The sequence below is a fragment of the Panthera onca genome, chromosome B4 (assembly GCF_046562875.1).
Source record: "Panthera onca isolate mPanOnc1 chromosome B4, mPanOnc1 haplotype 2, whole genome shotgun sequence".
Taxonomy (NCBI): domain Eukaryota; kingdom Metazoa; phylum Chordata; class Mammalia; order Carnivora; family Felidae; genus Panthera; species Panthera onca.
Window position 1 is genome coordinate 133,084,575 of NC_138345.1, and position 7,612 is coordinate 133,092,186.

The 7,612-nt window shown below is 48.0% G+C and overlaps 1 long non-coding RNA gene across 1 annotated transcript; it reads right to left on the reverse strand.

Annotated features, from left to right (window-relative positions):
* Positions 1–5,197: 5,197 nt before the first annotated feature.
* Positions 5,198–7,578, reverse strand: LOC132695237 (uncharacterized). Its single transcript, XR_009617791.3, has 2 exons — positions 7,429–7,578; positions 5,198–5,882 (listed from the first exon to the last, which is right to left on the reverse strand). It is a non-coding gene; the product is annotated as an uncharacterized LOC132695237 (long non-coding RNA).
* Between the last annotated feature and the right edge of the window lie 34 nt (positions 7,579–7,612).

A 7,612-nucleotide genomic window follows, 5' to 3' on the forward strand; every position in this document is an offset into this window, starting at 1 on the left:
GATCACATAATAGGAACCCAGGTAGGATTCCAAAGTTGGCATGCCAGAATGTCCTCTGCTGAGAAACACCTAGATTTCCGACAAAGCGTCCCTAAGTGAGTGTGTTGCACAAAGTGGTAGGCCATATGCCATCCAATTCTTGTTTCATAAAATAAGTAAATGCGGCAAGTGTGAGAAGAGGTGCTGGCGAACACCTCGAGGGCCTGCCTATTCCAAGCAAGTGCTATTTTCTGAGGAAAAAAGATCATTGCAAAAACTATGAGGACCTGTGTCACCAAAAGACTCGACTTTAAAGTTTGGGTATTTAAAAAATGCATAGACGGCTAAGGGTGGGGGGACGGGTGGCACACTGTAGAATGGTGGTGGTTAAGACTTTAGCCTCTGACTCGGCCCTCTTCACGCCTACGTGCCCTGCCATCACCTTAGGTGACTTCAGTGCCACAGGGAAAATCCACCCTAACGGCCAGCCTTCTACCCGCCTTCCTCCGGTCCAGCCACACACTCCCATACTCACCCAAAATTGCTCCCCTCCAGAACCAGTAATTTCAGCGTCCTTGACCTTAACCTCCTGTCGTCCCAACTGGTTCCCACTCCTCCTCTCTGATGAATTTTAAAACTCCAGGACACTGACTATTTATTCTCTTCCATCCCGCCAGCCCTCTCTTTTTTCTCCCTTCCTAATCCAGTTTAGGTGTTGTAGAACGTCTCTAAATTCCCCTCGCCCCTCCTGTTTTGACACCCATGTGACAAAATCCCCACTTTAGAAACACGACTCTCTATTTTCTGCCAGTACCCAAGAGCAGCACTGCTCAGAAAAAAAGTCATTACAGGCCAAATAAGGACTCCTGTAAATCTACTGTAACCAACCAGCAGTGAAACCTTGACACCAAGCAGCGAGCGTCCTAATATGTGGAGAAAGAAAATCGGGTGTCAGAAGAATCCCCCAAATCCCTGCTTCCAAACTATAATCAGAGAGAGGTGCTTCCTTCCCCTTCAAGTGCCGCTGCCTCCAGTGTTTGGGACCCTGCCCCTTCCTGCCCCATCTTGGGGGCGCTGTTCAGCTGGAGCCCCGGCCTCTCAGCGCACTCAAGTCCGTGCCATTGTACACGCACATCCTCCTGTGGGCCCACGTTCCAGCCCCTGCCCCATTTTTCTTCTCGAGACATTTTCTCTCCTCCCCCTCCTAGGCCTCTGCCTCTATCGTTGCTGAAGAGAGCTGGCTCTAAGGTCACTAACATCCTCCCTCGTCCAATGGACGCGGCCATTTACCTCCTGATATCACAGCTCCTGGATTTCCTTCGTCGCTCTAACGTGGTCCTTTCCCTCCTCCACCTCCCTCAGCCTCTTTTGCCTGGCCAGGAAAAGTTGGTTTCATCAGCGCTCAACCCCAAGCCCTGCCTTGTTCTCTATGCCAACATCCTAGGTGGTGTCCTCCCCACTGGCCGCCTTTCTTGGTCCCCTTTTTCCTTTGAGGTCTAAATTTTGCAGTGCCCCTGGGCTCAGGCCCACTCCTAAATTTTGCTATCTAGTCACGTTGCTCCTCCTAGATGAGATCGACCAGCCCTGTGTTTTTTTGTTTTTGTTTTTTTTAACGTTTTATTTATTTTTGAGACAGAGACAGAGCATGAACAGGGGAGGGGCAGAGAGAGAGGGAGACACAGAATCGGAAGCAGGCTCCAGGCTCCGAGCCATCAGCCCAGAGCCCGACGCGGGGCTCGAACTCGCGGACCGCGAGATCGTGACCTGAGCTGAAGTCGGACGCTCAACCGACTGAGCCACCCAGGCGCCCCCAGCCCTGTGTTTTTCAATACAACACATGTCCCCATCGTGCCCAAATTATATCTCCAACCCTGGCCCTTCTAATATCCTGTCTATCCACCCGACTTCCTGCCTGTCTACTTCCCAGTCTAATAGACAAATCCCTCCACCTTCCTACTCACATCTCCCTCCCTGGTCTTAACCATCTTAGTAAATGGCACCACTGTCCACCTAGTGGCTCAAACCCCCAGCTTCTTCACATCACTTGCTTAGCTGTCAGGAAGCCCTTCGGCCGTGTGCTAAACGTGCATCCACACAAGATCCACATTTTCCCACACCAACCAGGATCTGGCCATCACTGCAGCAACCCCTGGCTGTCACCCTCCGCTTAGCTCCACCCCAGGCTTCTCTGTGTGTTCATGTCGCTACCCTCCCAGGGTTTCTCCTTAAAATTAAAATTAAACTCTATACCACAGCACACAAACCCTCCACTCAGTCTCGTTCCCTAGGATTCTCCCAATCTCAATCTTAGACTACCCCTGTTCGTCACACCAAACCTACGCCCACCTTAAGGCCATTGTATTTACTTTAACACTGCCGGGGATGCTCTTGTCCCCGCACCATTGTGTAGTCTCTGGTCAAACATGAGGCCTTAACCGGATGATCCTTTCAAAAATAGCCGTCATCGGAGGGCACCTGGCTGGTTCAGTCAGAAGAGCACGTGACCCTTGATCTCAGGGTTGTGAGTTTGAGCCCTGTGTTGGATATAGAGATTACTTAAATAAATTGAAAAAAAATACCTGTCACCACCCCACCACCCCAACCCTAAGCTACTCTATGCTCTTGTCCTGCTATATTTTCTTCCAAAAATGTACCACTTTCTAAAACTGTCTTGCTTATTCTTTATTATCCATCTCCCTCACTGCAATGTAATCACCACTCAAAAGGTAGAATTTTTTTTTTTTTTTTTTAAGTAGGCTCCACACCCAACATGGGGCTTGAACTCAACCCTGAGATCAAGCTTTGCACACTGTACCCCGTGTGCCAGCCAGGTGCCCCAAGGCAAGATTCTTTTATGTGTTGTTCATCAGCTCCAGGGCCCAAAACTCCTACGGCTTTAATTACCATCTATATGTTAATGACTTAAATTTTTATTTCCAGCCCATACCATTGGGCTCCAGACCTGTATGTATGATCATCTACTCAACGTTTCAGAACACTTGAACAGCTTAACGGCACTGCAGACTCAATGCATCCATAACATAAGACCATCCTGCCTGCTTGCCCCTCCTCTGGCACCATGGTATATGGCGTTACCATCCATTCAATGATAAAACCTAGAGACCTAGGAGCAACCTTGACTCTGCCCCATCCCTTACTCCCCATAACTAATCCATCACTAAGATGGACTGAGTGTACCTCTTAATCTCTTCCTTCATTTCCTCTGCACTTACTTCTCTTGTCCAAGCTAGATCTCCTATAACCCTAGGTCTCATCTGGTCCACAGCAGTGGCCCAACTGGCTTCTTACTTGTCATTCACCCCAGCTTCCTTGCCCCCAATCCATTCCATACATAACTGATAGCATATTTTCAAAACACAAATTTGATGAAGTCACTCTACATCCAGTCTAAAGCCTTTTAGTGATTTTAAACTGCTTAAAATAAAAACCCCAAATATCCTTATTTCCAACAAGGGGTCACATGGTCTGGCTTCCATCTACTTCTCCAAATTTAGCTTCCTCTCTTCTCACCTTTGTCCTTCTCTCCAGCCTCATCAGCTGCCCACTGTATTCCAATGCCTCGTACACAGTATGCACCTTTGTGGAATGAATGATCCTAATGGGTAACAGGACATTACATCAAGAATTTGTTTGGGGCGCCTGGGGGGCTCAGTTGGTTGAGCGTCCAACTTCAGCTCTGGTCATGATCTCATGGTTCAGGAGTTCAAGCCCCACATCAGGCTTGCTGCTGTCAGTGTGGAGCCCGCTTCGAATCCTCTGTCTCCCTCTCTCTCTGCCCTGCTGGTGTTCTCTATCTGAAAAATAAATAACATTTTAAAATAATTGTTTAAGCAAGAAGGACAGAGGGGCACCTGGCTGGCTTAAGTTGGTGGAAGGAGCAACTCTTGATCTTGGGGTTGTAAGTTCGAGCCCCATGCTGGGTGTAGAGATTACTTAAAAATAAAACTGTTAGGGGTGCCTGGATGGCTCAGTCAGTTAAGCATCCAGCTCTTGATTTCGGCTCAGATCATGATCTCACGGTTCATGAGTTCGAACCCCACATTGGGCTCCACACTGACAGTGGGGAGCTTGCTTGGGATTCTCTCCCTCTCTCTCTGCCCCCACCCAACTCTCTCTCTGTCTCTCTCAAAAATAAATGCATTTAAAAATATATTCTTTAAAAAAATAAAATATTTTTTTAAAATATTTAAAAAATAAGAAGGACAGATAGAAAAGAAAATGAAATCATCAGAAGACCTTTCCCTAGAGTTAGGGCACAAGAGAGATAGAAGTATGACTCCTGACCTAGAGATGTCGTTTTGGGAATAGTGATAACCAGCTGGAAGTGTCTAGGTGGGTTTTGAAGATCAAGATCGGCTCAGGTCACGATCTCACAGTCTGTGAGTTCGAGCCCCGTATCAGGCTCTGTGCTGACAGCTCAGAGCCTGGAGCCTGCTTCAGATTCTGTGTCTCCCTCTCTCTTTGTCCCTCCCCCACTCATGCTCTGCCTCTCAAAAATAAATAAACATTAAAAAAAATTTTTTTAAAGAGCAGCCAGAAAGAGAGGTAGGTTATGGAGGTAACAGAGCAAGTGGAGATGTTTCTATAGCGGAAGAGACCTGTGCGTTTTCTTTTTAAATCAGAAGAAGGGAGGCAATACTGGAGAGATTAAAGATTCAACATAATGGGCCCCTGGGTGGCTCAGTCAGTTAAATGTCCGACTCTTGGCTCAGGTCATGATCCCAAGGTTCATGGGATCAAGCCTCACGTAGGGCTCTGCACTGACAGCGAGGAGCCTACCTGGGATAGCCTCTCCCTCTCTCTCTCTTAAAAATAAAGAAATTTTTTGGGGCGCCTGGGTGGCTCAGTCAGTTAAGTGTCCGACTTCGGCTCAGGTCATGATCTCGTGGTTCACGAGTTCAAGTCCCGAGTCGGGCTCTGTGCTGACAGCTCGGAGCCTGGAGCCTGCTTCCGATTCTGTGTCTCCCTCTCTCTCTGACCCTCCCCCCATTCATGCTCTGTCTCTCTCTGTCTCAAAAATAAATAAACGTTAAAAAAAATTTTTTTTAAATAAAGAAAATTTTTAAAAAGATTCAACATAAAATAACCAAAAGAGCAAGATCCTTTCCTGAATGAGGATCTGGAAGACTGGAGGCAGCAACTCCTATGTGGAGGAGGAGGAGTGACAGTGGAGTGAAGCAGAGGCAGGAGTGAGGGCTGGAAGACTGAGGAGACGGTTGTATTCACAAGTCACAGTGGAAGGTGAGGATAGTAAACTGGTCACTGCACATCAGAGCGGTGGCCACACTGACACACTCTGCAAAGAGTGGGAAGTTCCAGGAAGTAAGTTCTTCATCTTCCCAGAATCGTCCGCCCTCTCTCCTCAACACCAAGCCTCTGCAGCTCAAGAGGGGCGTACAAGACCCAAGTGATGAGCCCAGGATACCAACTGATGGGCTTCTCTGATGGCCAAGGTATTCTGCACTGGTGCTGCAGTCATTTCTGGCTGCTACTTCTGGAGTCCAGGTGGAGCCACGAAAGATCCATGGGATGAGGACACTGAAGAAATGTGAGACGTGGGAAAAGAGGATGTGCAGTGTCAGGACCTCACTTGCATCTTGGCTACTATGGGCCCATTTCTCTCTCTGTGCTAGACTCCTTTTGGCAGCATTCATTCATCCAGGAAACATTTACTGAGCACCCATACTATGCTAGATTCTGTGCTAGGTGCCGGGGACACGGTGACCAAGACAGACATGATCTCTGCCCCCACCAAGTTTGCCATTAGTTGGGAAAGCAAAAAACACTGAACTCTGGTGAGAGTTATGAGAGGCCTGTAAGAAGTCAGGTCATTCATCATCTAGGAGATCGCGGAAGTGTGTTCCACAGGGCTGTGAGTGAATCTGTGAATAAATGAAAGCAGAAATGGAAAGGTGACAGGACAAGAAATTATTGTCCAAAGCACGATCGTGAAGCCTGGGGATCTAATCAGCAACTTGGTTTTTTGTTGGTTTGGTTTTTTTTTAAGTAAGCTCTGTACTTAAAGTGGGGCTTGGGGCGCCTGGGTGGCTCGGTCGGTTGGGCGTCCGACTTCAGCTCAGGTCGCAATCTCACAGCTCGTGAGTTCGAGCCCCGCGTCAGGCTCTGCGCTGACAGCTCGGAGCCCGGAGCCTGCTTCGGATTCTGTGTCTCCGTCTCTCTCTCTCTCCCCTCCTCTGCTCATGCTCTGCCTCTCTCTGTCTCAAAAATAAATAAACATTAAAAAAAAAAATTTAAAAAAAAAAATAATAAAAAAAAAAAGTGGGGCTTGAACTCATGACCCTGAAATCAAGAGTCGCATACTGGCTGGGCCAGCCCAGGCACCCCCTAATCAGCAACTTTTAACATCCCTGAAGTATCATGGTTACTGGCAAAGCGGAGTTCACCTCAGCAAACAAGCTGGAAAGTCAAAGTGGAATTCCCCGGGGAGGTCTCCTTCTACTGAGGAACTCAAAATTGGTTATTTCAGAGCGGCATAATGCCTGCTACTGTAGCATCAAGGAAGGGGAACATTTGGAGCTAAGAACCAGGTGTCTGAAGCCTATCTGCCTGCATATAACTCCTAGCTTTCCCCCTTCCACATGAACAATCCCAAGACAATCACCCGCCCCACGCCTTTGTTTTGCTACCTGCAAAATGAGCATCATAATGGCCACCACTTGTTGAGCATTACTCTGTGCATTGCATCAAGAGCTTTACCTGTATTTTTTTTTTTAAGATTTTATTTTTGAGTAATCTCTATACGCAATGTAGGGCTCAAACGTACAAATCCGGAGCCAACCAGGCGCCCTTTTACTTGTATTATTTCATCTAATACTGCTCGAGGCACTCGGGATCCTCAGGGTGAAATGAGACCACGTGTAAAAAACGAGTGCCTGATACCTAATAAGCCCTTCACAGATGTTAGAGGTTGTTATTTTTATTGGTCAACCAGAGAAAAGAGTGGGATCATTACGGAACATTTTCTAGACTGATTAAGTAGGAGGTACTGAGAAAACAGAGGTGTTCCAGGACAGGGGGTCGCTGGGAATGCCTTTATCAAGTCGTGGTGTGACCGAGCATGGAGTGGGCTGGGAACTATACAGCGTAGCGACTAAGTGCAAAATCTAAAGTCGGGTGGCTAGTTGGGTGACCCTCACTCAACAAGACACTCGGCTTCTGGGAGTCTCAGTTCTAGCACTGGCTGAAATCCGTTTTTACTGCAGTTCCGTGCGAGGGGCTCACTTGGAACTCAACAAACGCTCATTCCTCCTCAGAACTGCGTGCGGTGCCAGATAGGCAGTGGCGGTGAAGCTGGGGTGGGCGACAACCATAACTAATAATGGCAAATACACACGGGTTTCTGAGCGTCCCAGGCATCGATCTAACACTCTAACCTCACGGCAATCTTAAAGGCTGGTCTTAATGTACCTTTCTTCAAATGGGGACACTGAGGCACACAGCGGCTCAGGAGCTTAAGAGGCGCTAATGACGTTTCTTGTACACGAAGATAAACTTGACAATACTCAACATCAAGCAGCGGAAACCCGATAACTCTGAAGGCTCCGGGCCCCCGGAAGCCCGGGGGCGAGACCAAGTGGAGGAAGTTCCGCCC